Source organism: Bombina bombina, chromosome 6 (assembly GCF_027579735.1).
Source record: "Bombina bombina isolate aBomBom1 chromosome 6, aBomBom1.pri, whole genome shotgun sequence".
Lineage (NCBI taxonomy): Eukaryota > Metazoa > Chordata > Amphibia > Anura > Bombinatoridae > Bombina > Bombina bombina.
Genome location: NC_069504.1, coordinates 902,245,157 through 902,264,343, shown reverse-complemented (window position 1 = coordinate 902,264,343; position 19,187 = coordinate 902,245,157).

The following is a 19,187-nucleotide window of genomic DNA, read 5'->3' as shown; positions in this document are numbered from 1 at the left end:
AGTGAGACCCTTCTACAATTTTTTTTTTTTTTTTTTTTGTGTGGTTTTGTCTTGTGATAGGTATTGTTTTTTTTTTTTTGTTTGTTTGCACTTTTTTCTAATATAATTGGTTTGACTACACTATTTTGGAAAGGAATAGGAGTACCCCTTAGGGGCTTAATTAAATAGAGTTGCATTGCTTAAATCGCATATTTGTATTTATACATACACGGAGGTGAATGGATAGATTTGTATCCTCCCAGAAAGGTATTTCACCAAAAATGCCACCTAAAACAAAAGATAAGAAAGGTAATGCCAAAAATATTGACATGTCGCTTGATACCTCACAAGAGGGGGGATTAACTCATTTAATGGTTAATAATATGTCAGAACTGGCGACAGAAGTAGTTAAAATGATGACACCCCACCTTGAAACAATTAAGAAAGAAATTAAAACAGAGATATCTAATTTAACAGAGGAAGTGAGACAATTTACACTTAGACTAGACGAGGTGGAATCGAGGATGTCTGACATTGAAGACAAAGTAAACAATCATGAGACAATTATCACGGTTCAGGGTAAGACCATCACCCAGCTACAAGCCCGATTAGAGGATCTGGAGGACAGGTCAAGGCGGAATAACCTGCGGGTGATTGGCCTCCCTGAATCTGTGGAATTCCAAGATTTAATACTTTTTGCTTCTGTTACTTTGCCTCAGGCACTTCTGATTCCGCCTCCACCCACTCTGTTTTTAATTGAAAGAGCCCACAGGATAGGAAGTCCTAGAGAGAATATTTTCAGGATTTTTCAGCTGAGACTACAGCTAAAAGAAGAGAAATGTCCCCCTTTTTTGATAGATTCTTAAAAGCTGAATGTAATGTCAGGCTGGTATATCCGGCAAAACTTTTAGTGACAAAAGATGGTCACACATATACTTTAAATGACAGTAAAGAAGCAATATCTCTGTGTAATGAAATGGGAGTTTGACAAGTCTGTAATAGTGAAATTACAAGGTTACGAAACTTAAGTTGAGTGTTAATAGAATTGTGGTGGTTTTTGTTTTTTTTTGTTGTTGCTTTTTTGGTTTTATTGGTATATGCGTTCTATTTTTATCTATAGGATGTATTTTTTGTTTTTGGTGTACTCATGTGTGTTATTTTTATCCTCAGGATGTATTTAATGGAATAGGTAAAGAATATACCTCTTTTGTGGTCCCCTTGGGAAAGGGTTTTTTTTTTTTTTTTTTTCTTCCTCGAAGGCTTTCTGGTTTGCCCTCCAGCCCTGTTCGACCCCTCCTCTGTTCCTCTTTCCCCGTCGCCCCCCATTTTTTTCTATGTCCAGAAACAGACGTGGCTTTTCTTAAATGGTTATGCGGGTACCACTTAAAATAACATTGTGGAATATCGGGGGAATAACTTCCCCAATAAAGAGAAAAGCAATAATTAAACATTTAGCAAAGCAACAATCTGATATTGCTTTCTTACAAGAGCTACATTTGAAAGAGGTGGAGATACCGAAACTACGTACTAAATGCTTTGGGGAAGTGATAGCTGCACCGTATAATGCCCGTAAAAGAGGTGTTGTAATTCTCTTTAATAAGACATTTGAATATAAAATAGAATCTACACATATTGACCAGGAAGGCCGATTTATAATTATTGAGATAACACATAAAAATATTCGTTATGTACTGTGTAACATATATGGACCGAATATAGTCGATAAAGAATTTTGGAATAAAATGGTACAATATTTGCAAAAATTTGTGGGTCAAAATCTGATAATAGCGGAGAATTTCAATTTAATATCAGACCCGATGTTGGATAGAGACAGTAATGCCCCCAGGTGTATACGTGATAGGAAAACATATATTTTAAAGAAAATATGTAGACAACTGGGTCTAATAGATATCTGGCGCCTACAGCTTCCTGACTTGAGAGCTTTTACGTGTTTATCAAAAGGCCAACAGTCTCTGTCACGGATAGATTTTTTTTTAGTCCCTGTAGCATTGAGTGGTTTGGAGTGGAAAACAGAGATAGGGGATATAGTAATCTCCGATCACGCAGTAATATCTCTGACATTAAATTCATCCGGATTAAGTAGGTCTACTAACCATACTATCTTTTTTCCTAAATATTTGGTTAATGATACTCATTTCCAAAACTGATTATGCAGTCAGTGGCAAGAATATCATAGGCTAAATATTGCTGATAAGGATAAACCGGAACTTTTTTGGGAAGCAGCTAAAGCTGTTTTACGGGGGGGAATTAAGAACTATATGTGTAAACGTAAAAGAAGGGCCAATCAGCAGGAATTACAATTATCTAACCGGGTTAAGAATGCATATAAAATATATTTAGAATCCCGGTCAACTAGTAATTGGCAGAAATATTTAGAGGCTAAATCAGCCTATGATACTCATGCCAAACAAAAATCCGCGTTAGAATCACAAAGACAGAAAATTATTTATAGTGGTTTCACAGGAAGATCAGCAAAATTCCTGGCAAGGTTAACTAAGGATACCCGCAGGAATAATATTACGGCTATCAGAGCTAATAAAGATAGATTTACCAATAATCGGGATATAGCTAAAGTATTTTATGATTATTTTACCAAATTATATAGTGCTGAAGATCACGACATAGATAGTAGGAAAAGTTTTTTGGATAAAGTTAAGATATCTAAAATTCCAGCTGAAATATTGATAGAAATTAACAGTCCGATTACGGTAGAAGAGATCAGTTTGGCTATCAAGACAGCTAAAACCAATAAAGCAGCAGGGCCAGACTGTTTGCCTATAGAATTTTATAGGATTCTCCACCAGCAGATAGTGCCCTCATTGGCAGAGTTATTCAATTATTATTTCTGTAAGAATAATAAATGTTCTACAAATTTTGCTGCTGCGGTAGTATCTTTAATTAAAAAAAAAAAACAAAGATCCTGAACTTCTTGATTCATATAGGCCCATTTCCGTCTTAAATACGGATTATAAACTACTCGCAACGATTTTAGCGAAGAGATTGAGCCCGCATTTAGGACTATTAATCCATGAGAACCAGGCAGGGTTTATGATTAGGAGAAATCTGGCTAAAAATATAAGACAAATCATGACCCTGTTAGATTATTTCTGGAACAAATTTAGAACATCTGGGCATAAAGATATGGTTGATCTAGCTTTATTAACGGTAGACGCCGAAAAGGCGTTCGACCGGATATCATGGAACAGTTTGGATTGACTGGACAAGTGTATGAATTTATACGCATAATTTATTCAACACCCAATTCATCGTTGCTTGTCAACGGTGAATTGTCACAACGATTAGTATTACACAGGGGCACACGTCAAGGTTGCCCTTTGTCTCCATTACTTTTTAACATATCGTTAGAACCATTAGCGAATTGGTTCCGTCAACAACTGGATGGAATCCAGATAGGCGATCAGAAACTGAGAGTATTAATGTATGCTGACGACATATTGTTATGTTTAAGTAATACTAAAAAGACCTTGCCCCTTGTGTTAGACATGTTTGAAACTTTTGGTGCCATTTCCGGTTATAAAATTAATGTATCAAAATCCGAACTGTTATGGATCAATAAAAGGGAGCAAGATAACAAATTTCCTTTTAGAGAAACCTCTCAGATATCATATTTAGGAATTAAACTTAGTGTCAATCCGGAGGAATGGTATCAGCTGAATTTTGCTAAAAGTTTTATGGATTGTAAAAAGAAATTGGAAGATTGGATAAACTTACCTATTTCATTAACAGCAAGAGTTACGCTTATAAAAAACATAATTTATGCTTACCTGATAAATTCCTTTCTCCTGTAGTGTAGTCAGTCCACTGGTCATCATTACTTATGGGATATTAACTCCTCCCCAACAGGAAGTGCAAGAGGATCACCCAAGCAGAGCTGCTATATAGCTCCTCCCCTCTACGTCACACCCAGTCATTCGACCGAAAACCAAACGAGAAAGGAGAAACTATAGGGTGCAGTGGTGACTGGAGTATAATTTAAAAATTTAGACCTGCCATAAAAAACAGGGCGGGCCGTGGACTGACTACACTACAGGAGAAAGGAATTTATCAGGTAAGCATAAATTATGTTTTCTCCTGTTAAGGGTAGTCAGTCCACGGGTCATCATTACTTATGGGATACCAATACCAAAGCTAAAGTACACGGATGACGGGAGGGACAGGCAGGATCTCTATACGGAAGGAACCACTGCCTGAAGAACCTTTCTCCCAAAAACAGCCTCCGAAGAAGCAAAAGTGTCAAATTTGTAAAATTTGAAAAAAGTATGAAGAGAAGACCAAGTTGCAGCCTTGCAAATCTGTTCAACAGAGGCCTCATTCTTAAAGGCCCAAGTGGAAGCCACAGCTCTAGTAGAATGAGCTGTAATCCTTTCAGGAGGTTGCTGTCCAGCAGTCTCATAGGCTAAACGTATCATGCTACGAAGCCAAAAAGATAGAGAGGTAGCAGATGCTTTTTGACCTCTCCTCTGTCCAGAATAAACGACAAACAGGGAAGAAGTTTGGCGAAAATCTTTAGTTGCCTGTAAATAAAATTTCAGGGCACGGACTACGTCTAGATTGTGCAGAAGTCGTTCCTTCTTTGAAGAAGGGTTAGGGCACAATGATGGAACAACAATCTCTTGATTGATATTCTTGTTGTGACTACCTTAGGTAAGAACCCAGGTTTAGTACGCAGAACTACCTTATCTGAATGAAAAATCAGATAAGGAGAATCACAATGTAAGGCTGATACGAGCCGAGGAAATAGCCATTAAAAACAGAACTTTCCAAGATAATAGCTTGATATCAATGGAATGAAGGGGTTCAAACGGAACACCCTGTAAAATGTTAAGAACTAAGTTTAAGCTCCACGGTGGAGCTACAGTCTTAAACACAGGCTTAATTCTAGCCAAAGCCTGACAAAAAGCCTGAACGTCTGGAACTTCTGACAGACGTTTGTGTAAAAGGATGGACAGAGCTGAGATCTGTCCCTTTAAAGAACTTGCAGATAAACCCTTTTCTAAACCTTCTTGTAGAAAAGACAATATCCTAGGAATCCTAACCTTACTCCATGAGTAACTCTTGGATTCGCACCAGTGTAAGTATTTACGCCATATCTTATGGTAAATTTTCCTGGTAACAGGTTTCCTAGCCTGTATTAAGGTATCAATTACTGGCTCCGAAAATCCACGCTTTGATAAAATCAAGCGTTCAATTTCCATGCAGTCAGCTTCAGAGAAATTAGATTTTGATGTTTGAAAGGACCCTGAATTAGAAGGTCCTGTCTCAGAGGCAGAGACCAAGGTGGACAGGATGACATGTCCACTAGATCTGCATACCAGGTCCTGCGTGGCCACGCAGGCACTATTAGAATCACCAATGCTTTCTCCTGTTTGATCCTGGCAATCAAACGAGGAAGCATCGGGAAGGGTAGAAACACATAAGCCATCCTGAAGGTCCAAGGTGCTGTCAAGGCATCTATCAGGACCGCTCCCGGGTCCCTGGACCTGGACCCGTAACGAGGAAGCTTGGCATTCTGGCGAGACGTCATGAGATCCATATCTGGTTTGCCCCAACGTCGAAGTATTTGGGCAAAGACCTCCGGATGAAGTTCCCACTCCCCCGGATGAAAAGTCTGGCGACTTAGGAAATCCGCCTCCCAGTTCTCCACTCCTGGGATGTGGATCGCTGACAGGTGGCAAGAGTGAGACTCTGCCTAGCAAATTATCTTTGATACTTCCATCATCGCTAAGGAACTCCTTGTCCCTCCCTGATGGTTGATGTAAGCCACAGTCGTGATGTTGTCCGACTGAAACCTGATGAACCTCAGAGTTGCTAACTGAGGCCAAGCCAGAAGGGCATTGAGAACTGCTCTCAATTCCAGAATGTTTATTGGAAGGAGACTCTCCTCTTGAGTCCATGATCCCTGAGCCTTCAGGGAATTCCAGACAGCGCCCCAACCTAGTAGGCTGGCGTCTGTAGTTACAATTGTCCAGTCTGGCCTGCTGAAGGGCATCCCCCTGGACAGATGTGGCCGAGAAAGCCACCATAGAAGAGAATCTCTGGTCTCTTGATCCAGATTCAGCGTAGGGGACAAATCTGAGTAATCCCCATTCCACTGACTTAGCATGCACAATTGCAGCGGTCTGAGGTGCAGGCGTGCAAAAGGAACTATGTCCATTGCCGCTACCATTAAGCCGATTACCTCCATGCATTGAGCCACTGACGGGTGTTGAATGGAATGAAGGACACGGCAAGCATTTAGAAGCTTTGTTAACCTGTCCTCTGTCAGGTAATCTATAAGAGTCCCCAAGAAGGGAACTCTTGTGAGTGGTAAGAGAGAACTCTTCTCCTCGTTCACTTTCCACCCATGCGACCTTAGAAATGCCAGTACTAACTCTGTATGAGGCTTGGCAGTTTGAAAGCTTGACGCTTGTATCAGAATGTCGTCTAGGTACGGAGCTACCGAAATTCCTCGCGGTCTTAGTACCGCCAGAAGAGAGCCCAGAACCTTTGTAAAGATTCTTGGAGCCGTAGCCAACCCGAAGGGAAGAGCTACAAACTGGTAATGCCTGTCTAGGAAGGCAAACCTTAGATACCGGTAATGTTCTCTGTGAATCGGTATGTGAAGGTAAGCATCCTTTAAATCCACTGTGGTCATGTACTGACCTCTTTGGATCATGGGTAAGATTGTCCGAATAGTTTCCATCTTGAACGATGGAACTCTTAGGAATTTGTTTAGGATCTTTAAATCCAATATTGGTCTGAAGGTTCCCTCTTTTTTGGGAACCACAAACAGATTTGAGTAAAACCCTTGTCCGTGTTCCGACCGCGGAACTGGGTGGATCACTCCCATTAGTAAAAGGTCTTGTACACAGCGTAGAAACGCCTCTTTCTTTATCTGGTTTGTTGACAACCTTGAAAGGTGAAATCTCCCTTGTGGAGGAGAAGCTTTGAAGTCCATATCCCTGAGATATGATCTCCAACGCCCAGGGATCCTGGACATCTCTTGCCCAAGCCTGGGCGAAGAGAGAGAGTCTGCCCCCCACTAGATCCGTTTCCGGATCGGGGGCCCTCACTTCATGCTGTCTTAGGGGCAGCAGCAGGTTTTCTGGCCTGCTTGCCCTTGTTCCAGGTCTGGTTAGGTTTCCAGCCTTGTCTGTAGCGAGCAACAGCTCCTTCCTGTTTTGGAGCAGAGGAAGTTGATGCTGCTCCTGCCTTGAAGTTACGAAAGGCACGAAAATTAGACTGTCTAGCCCTAGGTTTGGCTCTGTCTTGAGGCAGGGCATGGCCTTTACCTCCCGTAATATCAGCGATAATTTCTTTCAAACCGGGCCCGAATAAAGTCTGCCCCTTGAAAGGTATGTTAAGTAATTTCGATTTAGAAGTTACATCAGCTGACCAGGATTTTAGCCACAGCGCTCTGCGTGCCTGAATGGCGAATCCGGAATTCTTAGCCGTAAGTTTAGTTAAATGTACTACGGCATCAGAAATAAATGAATTAGCTAGCTTAAGGGTTTTAAGCTTGTGTGAAATCTGATCTAATGTCGCTGAGTCAAGGGTCTCTTCCAGAGACTCAAACCAAAATGCTGCCGCAGCCGTGACAGGCGCAATGCATGCAAGGGGTTGTAATATAAAACCTTGTTGAACAAACATTTTCTTAAGGTAACCCTCTAACTTTTTATCCATTGGATCTGAAAAGGCACAACTATCCTCCACCGGGATAGTGGTACGCTTAGCTAAAGTAGAAACTGCTCCCTCCACCTTAGGGACCGTTTGCCATAAGTCCCGTGTGGTGGCGTCTATTGGAAACATTTTTCTGAATATAGGAGGGGGTGAGAAAGGCACACCGGGTCTATCCCACTCCTTAGTAACAATTTCAGTAAGTCTCTTAGGTATAGGAAAAACGTCAGTACTCGTCGGTACCGCAAAATATTTATCCAACCTACACATTTTCTCTGGGATTGCAACTGTGTTACAATCATTCAGAGCCGCTAACACCTCCCCTAGTAATACACGGAGGTTTTCCAGCTTAAACTTAAAATTTGAAATGTCTGAATCCAGTTTATTTGGATCAGATCCGTCACCTGCAGAATGAAGCTCTCCGTCCTCATGCTCTGCAAATTGTGACGCAGTATCAGACATGGCCCTAGCATTATCAGCGTACTCTGTTCTCATCCCAGAGTGATCTCGTTTACCCCTAAGTTCTGGCAATTTAGACAAAACTTCAGTCATAACATTAGCCATGTCTTGTAGAGTGATTTGTAATGGCCGCCCTGATGTACTTGGCGTTACAATATCACGCACCTCCTGAGCGGGAGATGCAGGTACTGACACGTGAGGCAAGTTAGTCGGCATAACTTCCCCCTCGTTGTCTGGTGAATGTTGCTTAACATGTACAGATTGACTTTTATTTAAAGTAGCATCAATGCAATTAGTACATAAATTTCTATTGGGCTCCACCTTGGCTTTTGAACATATTGCACAAAGGGATTCCTCTGTGTCAGACATGTTTAAACAAACTAGCAATTAGACTAGCAAGCTTGGAAATACTTTTCAACTAAATTTACAAGCAATATGTAAAAACGTTACTGTGCCTTTAAGAAGCACACAAAAACTGTCACAGTTGAATAACAATGAACCGGATTAGTTATAGAAACCAAATTTAGCAAAGGATTGCACTCATTAGCAATGGATGATTAACCCTTAATATCAGAAAAAAAACGGATAACAATTGAAAATATAAGCGTTTTTATCACAGTCAAAGCACAGTCTCACAGGTCTGCTGTGAGTGATTACCTCCCTCAAAACTAGTTTTGAAGACCCCTGAGCTCTGTGGAGACGTCCTGGATCATGCAGGGAGAAAAAGGCAGACTGTGACTGAATTTCTGATGCGTAGTAAAAGCGCCAAAATAGGCCCCTCCCACTCACACTACAACAGTGAGGGAAGCTCAGTAAACTGTTTTAATTTAAAACAAACGACAGCCATGTGGAAAATAACGCCCAAAACAATTTTTCACCAAGTACCTCAGATAATTAAACGATTTAACATGCCAGCAAACGTTTAAAATCTAATTTATGAAATGTCATTAAAAGCCTGCTGCTAGTCGCTCACACTGCAAGTTAGGCTAAAAATTATATGCATACAGTATTTTCCCAGTGAAGTGCCATTCCCCAGAAATACTTAAGTGTAAACATATATACATATCAGCCTGATACCAGTTGCTACTACTGCATTTAAGGCTGTACTTACATTATATCGGTATTAGCAGTATTTTCTCAGTCAATTCCATTCCTTAGAAAATAATATACTGCAACATACCTCTTTGCAGGTGAACCTGCCCGCTGTCCCCTGATCTGAAGTTACCTTACTCCTCAGAATGGCCGAGAACAGCAAATGGATCTTAGTTACGTCCGCTAAGATCATACACAAAAACTCAGGTAGATTCTTCTTCAAATTCTGCCTGAGAAGAAAACAACACACTCCGGTGCCGTTTAAAATAACAAACTTTTGATTGAAGATATAAAAAACTAAGTTTAATCACCACAGTCCTCTCACACATCCTATCTATTAGTTGGGTGCAAGAGAATGACTGGGTGTGACGTAGAGGGGAGGAGCTATATAGCAGCTCTGCTTGGGTGATCCTCTTGCACTTCCTGTTGGGGAGGAGTTAATATCCCATAAGTAATGATGACCCGTGGACTGACTACACTTAACAGGAGAAACTATTATCTTTCCAAAACTGTTTTATCTTATCCAAAACATTCCAATACCTATACATAAGGCGGATATAATTAAATATAATAAGACCTGTGCTAAATTTATCTGGAAAGGTGCAAAGGTTCGTATTTCAGTTGTCAGATTAATGAATAATAGTGAAGCAGCAGGCCTTAAACTTCCAAATATACAGTTATATAGTCTGGCGTCTAGAGCCAAAATTGCGGTAGACTGGTTAACAGAACAAGATCAAGTGGCGGCGGTTGCATGGGAGACTTCGGTGATAGCCCCTTTTAGTTTAGGTGCCATCTTGCATTGTCCAATTACTATGTTGCCTTCGACAATTTTCTCATTAATCACATTTAGAAACATAATCTTAGCATGGCAAAATCTCTGCGGGTCATTAGATCGGTCTCCCTATGTTTCTGGATTTTTACCAATTATTGGTAATCCGTCCTTCCCACCAGGGTTGTCCAATAGAGTCTTTAGAGACTGGGCCATAAAGGGGCTTGTCCATGTTAGACAAATAGTAGATATGGACCTTAATCCGATTCCATTTCAGGAGCTAAGTAACCAATATGGGCTTGTGAACAAAGACTTTTATGCTTATCTACAATTAAGACATTTGATATCTGAATTAAAACAAAAGTATGGGTCAGAATGGGCTTCTGGCTAGATACAAGCCAGGATTAATCTGTATAGGATAGGGTTCTATTCAATCAGACCATTTTATTCGTTATTCAATCAAAAAGCCTCAGACGACCAAGTAGTGTATATTGTGGGAAGATGGAGTAAGATATTTCCAGAGATAGAGAAGTTATAGAGAATTCTTTCAAAATACTAGATAAAAGTTGGGTTCTGACCTCTTGGAAAGAATCCCAGATTAAATTATCATTAATGATCTATCTTACTCCGGAGAGATTATCTCGATGGTATAAAACTAGGAAACTTTGCCCACGATGTAGTGCTTCTAACGCAGATTTATTACACTGTTTCTGGGCTTGTCCGAAGATCGGTCAGTTTTGGGCAAAAAAATTTTATTGGATGAAAGTAATTTTGAAATTGGATTATGGAATCCAACCGATGGAAAATTTTTTCCTGGTAAAACCACAGAATGTTCAATATCAAGCTAAATTAATTAATACGATTATTTTGGTGGGTTGTATCTTAATTCTAAGATCTTGGAAGGCCAAATTTGCTCCCAGCCTGAAAGAATTAAAGAGAGCATTAGTCTCTCAATATACTTTTGAACAATATAACTTACCAAACCCAACAGATGAACGACTCGCAGTGTTTTTCAGACAGTGGAGGATGTTTATATTATCATGTCCACTTGCAATGCAAGTTACCTTAGTAAAACCATTTAGGAAATCATTGTACGTGCAGGTACAAGTTCTGACTGGTCATTTTCCAAGGGCCTGGTTGGGGGGGGACGGGGAGGAGGAGGTTGGGAGGGAGTGAGACCAGAGGCTATCCCAGTATTCTATTCCCCCCCCCCCCCACAAAAGATAGGATATTTCTATAAATTATTACAAACTGTTGTTATTGTGTTTTTTATGTAATAAGAATCCTTTTATGACTATATGCAATTTTTATGTTTTGGAATTGGATTCCTATGTAATGTGAATTCTAAGTTGTATCTTTTATGTTTATATTTGTTGAAAAAATTGAAAATAAATATTTAAAAAAAAAAAAAAAAAATAGAAAAAAGCCACTCATGAAGAAACACCTATAAAAGAAGTAAAAGGACCACACTAGAAGTATCTTGATAAAGGCTGAAACGCGTAGATGGTACTCAAAGGTCCGAAAATCTAACACACAAAGCGCTCTGTTGTTTGCTTGACGAATCTAAGCACCACCATTTGTTCTAAGGAGATCACGTGAAAAAGTGATGTCACGAACCCGGAAGAAATTGACGAAAGACACGAGGATAACGCCAACTTGAGTCACTGCACCGCTCCGGAGAAGACAGCTCTCATTAAATACCTAGATCACACAGGAAGGTGGGTAAGTGGTCTGTCAAATACAGATTTATACCACTACACAACGAACACCCAAAGTGGAAAAAGAGGTAAGTAATCTGTGAAGAACGGAGGGAAGGTGTACACTTGAAGATACTCTGATATCGAATTGTACTACGGACTTTTCTGTCACACTCTGACCAGACTGGAGCCTGTTAACTTGGAACATTACCAAATTTTGAGTCTAAGACACTCATCTAAAAAGATATATAACGGAGCCTCAAAAGAGACACTTAATAAGACATTTACTGTTCTCTCCTAATAGGAGTGTTTATATCATTGGAAACATCCTTTCCAGTTTTGAGCCAGGTTGTTTTCTGATAACACTTTACTGGATCGGATTCTATCAGTATGTAGGTTTAATTTTTAATGTGTAATTTGAAATGATCATAATAATTAAGTAAAACCTCTTGTTTTTTATTAAGTGAAGAGAGTTTTCTTTTTATGACACAATGAGTCCACGGATCATCTTAATTACTAATGGGATATTCACCTCCTGGTCAGCAGGAGGAGGCAAAGAGCACCACAGCAGAGCTGTTAAATAGCTCACCCCTTCCCTCCCACTCCAGTCATTCTCTTTGCCTACGTTAGTGATAGGAAGTGGTAAAGTGAGGTGTTAGAAAAGATTCTTCAATCAAGAGTTTATTATTTTTAAAGTAGTGCAAGATTGCACTGCTTTGTCCTGGGGTGTAGCTGTAGTCCATATCAGTCTCTTCAGTAGAGCATTGGTGGCTTTAGAGCAATGGGAACTTGTGGGACATAATTCTCACTGCGCCTCCCATATTATTGCTGCACTATCCCTGAAAACCTGAGGAATTTATAGTCAGGAATTTCTGTTTCTTCACAGGTCCATGTGGGGGATAGGACTCCTCAAACCTGGTGAACTGCCTTTGCTGTCAGGCAGCCATATAAGGTAAAGCTTGATTTTTTTTTTCCTGTGACACTTAGAGGAAAAGGAGCACTTTTTACTACACTTCATTACATACATAAAGGGCTTATGGTTGCAGGGCAAACGTAGCACTTTGGGACAAAAAGGCTCTCAGGGTCTGAGAGGACCAGACAGCGTGTACAGGCACTAGGAGTTAAGAACTTGCATGGTGGTTTCACTGTTATGGCGTTATTTTAACTATATATAACGCTAGGGAGACTGTTATTCTGCTTGGCCACGCCCACGATAGGCGGATCTTCAGTATTGCGCGCTTTTTACATCTGCGCCTCTATCTGGAGAGAGTTGAGACCGGATAGTCCCTCTGCCTAGAAACGCATGTTTTCTGACATAGAGCAGGTGTTTCTAGGTTAGGAGGGTTGTTGATCTATTTCCCATATCGAGTCCGGATTGCTGGCCAGGAGGAGAGTGAGGCTCCGGTTCTTGCAGTCAGTTAGGCACCTCGGCACAGCTGCTGAGGTGTATGAAGGTTTGAACACTTTATTCTCACACGCAGTTAAAAAAGTTTCACTTTAAAATTTAAAGAGACAGTAACGTTTTTTATATTCTAACTTTTTTTTGGCAAAGTTAAAAGTTTTTCTTGCATATTTATGCTGCAGCTTTCTCCCCAAGCATCCCAAATTTTATCGCCCGCTCAAGCAGTGCCCTGTACTTCTGCTCTAGCGCCCGCTGGAGTTACCTTAAAAGACATAGCTGCTCTCATGTCTTCCACAATTTCTGATGCACTGTCTGCCTTCCCTATGCTGCAGGGCAAACAGAAGAGGAAAGCCAGACATGCAGTAAGTGAGGCTTCTGATGCAATGGTGACAATCTCGGATGTACCCTCCCAAGGACCTGAAGAGGAGGGTAATGAGGTTCCATCTGAAGGTGAAATTTCAGATTTAGAAAGTTCATTGCCTCTGATGGACTCGGAGGTTGTAACTTTTAAGTTTGAACTAGCCACAATGTGTGATTTTCTAAAATTTTGGGATGGTGGTGTGCCGCAGGATTTTTTTTTAATGTAAAAAAAGTGTGCCACGGCAAAAAAAAAGGTTGCAAATCACTGCTTTAGACGACTGTGACTCCCTGGTTGTGGTTGCCCCTGCAAAGTCTAGTAAATTAAACAAATATTTCGAAGTTCCTTCTTACTCAGACGTATTTCCGGTTCCAAAGCGAGCTTCGGAGATCGTTACTAAGGAGTGGGAGAGACCAGGCATTCCCTTTTCTCCCTCCCCTATTTTTAAGAAGAGGTTTCCCATAACTTACTCTTTAAAGGAGGCTTGGAAAACAGTTCCTAAGGTGGAAGGAGCTGTTTCCACCTTAGCCAAGAGAACTACTATTCCCATAGAGGATAGTTGTGCTTTCAAAGATCCTATGGACAAGAGGTTAGAGGGTTTGCTTAAAAAGTTATGTTGCAGCCTGCTGCGTGCATTGCAACCGTCACTAGTGCAGCAGCATATTGGTTTGATGCGCTGAGTCTCTCAGGACTGAGACTTCCTTGGAGGAGATCCAAGACAGGATAAAGGCTCTGAAGCTAGCTAATGCTTTTATTACGGACGCTTCACTTCAAATTATTAAACTGGGAGCTAAGAGCTTGGGTTTCTCTGACCTAGGCTGCAGAGCCTTATGGTTAAAACCTTGGTCTGCGAACGTGTCATCTAAGTCTAAGCTTTAAGCGATTGCTTACAACGGGAAGACCCTGTTTGGACCTGGCCTGTTAGAAATTATTTCTGATATCACGGGAGGTAAGGGTCATCTACTCCCTCAGGATAAGAAACAAACAAAAGGGACGAGAGAGTAATTTTTGATCCTTTCGAAATCTCAAGGGAAATTCTTCCTCTTCCTCCTCTAAGCAGGAACAATCTAAGCCTACTTGGAGACCAAACCAGTCTTGGAACAAGGGTAAACAATCCAAGCTGGCTATTGAATCCAAAACCACATGAAGGGCATGCCCCCGGATCTGGTAGGGGGCAGACTTTCCTTCTTCGTTCAGGCTTGGGTTCGGGACGTTCAGGATTCCTGGGCGATAGAAATAATCTCTAAGGGATACAAATTGGAGTTCAAAAGTTTTCCTCCCAGAGGCAGGTTTCTGCTTTCAAGATTATCTGCAGACCAGACAAAAGGAGAGGCGTTCTTACATTGTGTAAAAGACCTCTCCACATTGGGAGTGATTGTTCCCGTTCCAGTCCAGGAACAGGGTTTTTATTCCAATCTGTTTGTGGTTCCCAAAAAAGAGGGAACATTCAGATCAATTTTAGACCTAAAGAGTATAAACAAATCTCAGGATTCCTTCCTTAAAGATGGAAACTATTCATTCCATTCTTCCCTTAATCCAGGAGGGTCAATTCATGACAACTGTGGATGTAAAGGACACGTATCTACATGTCCCTATTCACAGGGATCATTACAAGTTCCTAAAGTTTGCCTTCCTAGACAAACAATTCCAGTTTGTGGCTCTTCCTTTCGGCCTGGCCGCGGCTCCCAGAATCTTCACAAAGGTTCTGGGGTCTCTGTTGGCGGTCCTTTGGTTACGGAGCATTGGGGTGGCGCCTTATCTGGACGATATTCTAGTCCAGGCCCCATCTTTTCAGCAAGCAAGATCCCACACCATTGTGTTATTCCTGAGAGCTCACGGGTGGAAGGTAAATTTGGGAAAGAGTTCCCTAGTTCGACGCGTGTCACTTTCTTGGAAACCATAATAGACTCGTTGTCCATGAAGATTTTTCTGACAGAAGTCAGGAAATCAAAGATTATCAATACTTGTCTAGTCCTTCAGTCCACTCCACGGCCGTCAGTGGCTCAGTGTATGGAGTTAAATCGGGCTGATGGTTGCAGCAATGGACATCCCGTTTGCTCGTTTCCGTCTCAGACCTCTGCAGTTAAGCATCCTCAGGCAATGGAACGGAGATTATGCAGACTTGTCTCCTCGAATAACTTCTGGAGCAGGAGACAAGGGACTCTCTTCAATGGTGGTTGTCTCTGGATCATCTCTCCCAGGGAACCCGCTTTCGCAGACCGTCTTGGGTGATTGTGACAACAGACGCCAGCCTTCTGGGGTGGGGAGCAGTCTGGGGCTCTCTCAAGGCACAGTGAGTTTGGACTCAGTCAGAGGCTGCTCTTCCTATAAACATTCTAGAGCTGAGGGCAATCTTCAATGCCCTTCTGGCCTGGCCCCAGGTAGCCTCACTCCGGTTTATCAGGTTCCAGTCAGACAACATAACTTCAGTGGCTTACATCAATCATCGAGGAACGAGTTCTTTAGCAATGACAGAGGTAACCAAAATAATCCAGTGGGCAGAAGCCCACTCAATGCCTGTCGGCGATCCACATCCCAGTTGTGGACAACTGGGAGGCGGATTTTCTGAGCAGGCAGACTTTTCATCCGGGGGAGTGGGAACTCCACCCGGAAGTGTTCTCCAACCTGATTCTCAAGTGGGGTCAACCGGAATTAGATCTCATGGCATCTCTATAGAATGCCAAGCTCCCGAGATACGGGTCGAGATCCAAGTACCCCCAGGCGAGCTGATAGATGCTCTGGCGGTCACATGGACATTCAGTCTAGCATACCTATTTCCTCCGTTTGCGCTCCTTCCTCAGGTAATTGCTCGAATCAAACAGGAGAGGGCTTCAGTGATCCTCATAGCTTCGGCTTGGCCTCCAGGATTTAGTATGCGGATCTGGTGGAAATGGCATCTCTGCCACCGTGGAGACTCCCGTTGATGAAGGACCTTCATCCAAATCTAGTTTCTCTGAAGCTGACTGCTTGGAGATTGAACGCTTAATTTTGTCCAAGCGGGGATTTTCTGATTCGGTCATAGAGACCATGATTCAGACTCGTAAGCCTGTGACTAGAAGGATTTACCACAAGATTTGGTGTAATATCTTTATTGGTGTGAATCCAAGGGCTACTCATGGAGTAAGGTTAGGATTGCTAGAATTGTCTTTCTCCAAGAGGGTTTGGAGAAGGGTTTATCGACGAGTTCCCTAAAGGGTCAAATCTCAACTTTATCTTGTTACACAAACATCTGGCGGATGTCCCAGATGTTCAATCTTTGTCAGGCCTGTGTTCAAACCAGTTACTCCTCCATGGAGTCTTAATTTAGTTCTCAAAGTTCTTCAAGGGGCTCCGTTTGAGCCTATGCATTCCTTAGATATTAAGTTATCTTGGAAAGTTTTTTCTTGTTGCTATTTCCTAAGCTTGTAGAGTGTCAGAGCTCACGGCATTGCAGTGCCATTCTCCTTAACTTATTTTCCATTCAGATAAGGTAGTTTTACGTACTAAACTAGGATTTCTTCCTAAGGTTGTTTCCGATAGGAACATTAATCAGGAGATTGTTGTTCGTTCCTTTGTGTCCTAATCCTTCTCAGAAAAAACGTCTTCTGCACAATTTAGACGTGGTCCGTGCTTTAAAGTTTTACTTACAGGCAACTAAGGACTTTCGTCAGTCTTCTTCCTTGTTTGTGATTTTCTCAGGAAAACTTAAGGGACAGCTACCTCTTTCTTTTTGGCTGAAGAGTATCATACGTTTTGCATATGAGACTGCTGGACAGCAGCCTCCCAAGAGGGTTACGGCTCATTCCAGGAGGGCTGTTGCTTCCTCATGGGCAATTAAAAAATGAAGCTTCTGTGGAACAGATTTGCAAGGCTGCAACTTGGTCCTCTCTGCACACTTTTTCAAAGTTCTATAAATTTGACACTTGAGGCCGCTTTTGGGAGAAAGGTTCTTTAAGCAGTGGTCCCTCCCATATCTATGTACTCTAGCTTGGGTATTGAATCCCATTAGTAATTAATATGATCCGTGGACTCGTGTCAAAGAATTTATGCTTACCTGATAAATTTTGTTTTGACACGGAGTCCACGGCCCGCCCTGTTCTTGTAAGACAGGTTGTGGGTTATTCTAAACTTCAGACATCTCTGCACCTTGGCTTTTCCTTTCTTTCCTTAACTTCGGTCGAATGACGAGTGGGAGGGAGAAGCTATTTAACAACTCTGCTGCTCTTTGCCCCCTGCTGACCAGGAGGTGAATATCCCATTAGTAATAAAGATGATCCGTGGACTTGTCAAAAAATAAATAAAATCAGGTAAGCATAAATTTTCTTTTTTCATTATTGCCTCAAAGTGAAGAGTAACTATTATACGTTTTTAAACACCACTTATAGTCAGCATTACTCCAGTGTGAAAGTGTCTAGCTGTTTAAGCGCAAAAGATCCGTTTTCTAAAGACGATAACCTAATTCAGAGACCGAATGGCCAATCATAGATTGGCAATAAGATTGAGAAAAAAAAAGGTGACTGAACAGCCGGCGGCACGTCATTTTTGCCAGAAAAACGACATGGAGTATTGAGCATCAGGACCATGTTTATTGACCACATCCCACCTATGCTTAGAGGTGGTGATAGAGCTAAGGCCCTGTTAAGAGACACTAAGTGGATCTACATGCTGGACACCACCAAGTTGTCTGAATACACAGATTTCAGCCCCTTTTTATTACTAATCTCTGACAAGGAATGTCCAATGAACATATGTATCTAGTTATGTGATTAATATACAGAGTAATCCCGGCGTTGCTGGTACAGTGAGAAATCCCTTCTGGATACACTGTTTGAGTATAGCCGTTGTGGCGAACTGGCATCCCTCATCTCTGAGATAAAGACAGAGAGAAGATAAGGGACTTTGTTAAATATGCCAAATTTAAGTCATATCCCTCATCAACCATAGACAGATATGCCAGGGGATCAATTTGAATACCAATATGGTAGATTTTTTTTTTTTTAATATCTGAGGCAGCATCCCCCACTCTGAACCTCTGCATTATGATTCTATCATATTCCATTTGTAACTGAAGTATCAATATGCGCATTGAGAATAAGGATGTAAATATTTTATTACGTAAATATGCGATTGTAAGATCAGTATTAGTTTTGTTTTTAAATCATGGTGTTATGGCACTGTCCCTAGCCATTAGTCATGTTTGCTTAGTAATAACTCCGTTATTTGACTCTTAGTATGATTGAATTTGCATAACTGAATGAACTTTAAGGTCACACTGATTGATTATATGTATATATATATAAAATCTACTTTGTTTTGCTTCAGTATATGTTCACCTTTTTTGAACATCAGCTGTTTTGGCTGACACCTCCCACGTCATTGCAATCGGACAACGCGGTGTGTCTATGACAGTTGCGTGACAATGGACAAGATGTGAGATCCATCAGCTGTATTGGCTATGTATCATTAGGATTAATGAGCTATGGGGTATATAAAAGGGGTAAGGATATAGTGTTGGATCTACTGGATGTTAGAGTGCCATTTGACAAAGGGGCCGGATCGGTTCCCGAAACGTTATGGAATTTTAAGGCTGAAATATGCTATTTTATGGGAACGAAGTCCAGTGAGTGCTCTTTTGGAAATATATATATAAAAAAAATCCACCTTTTAGTTAAAATGTATATGTATTATGATAATTTAATATTGCCTAAATAAGATATTGTTCACTTTTACCCCCTCTCCCATTTTACATAATTA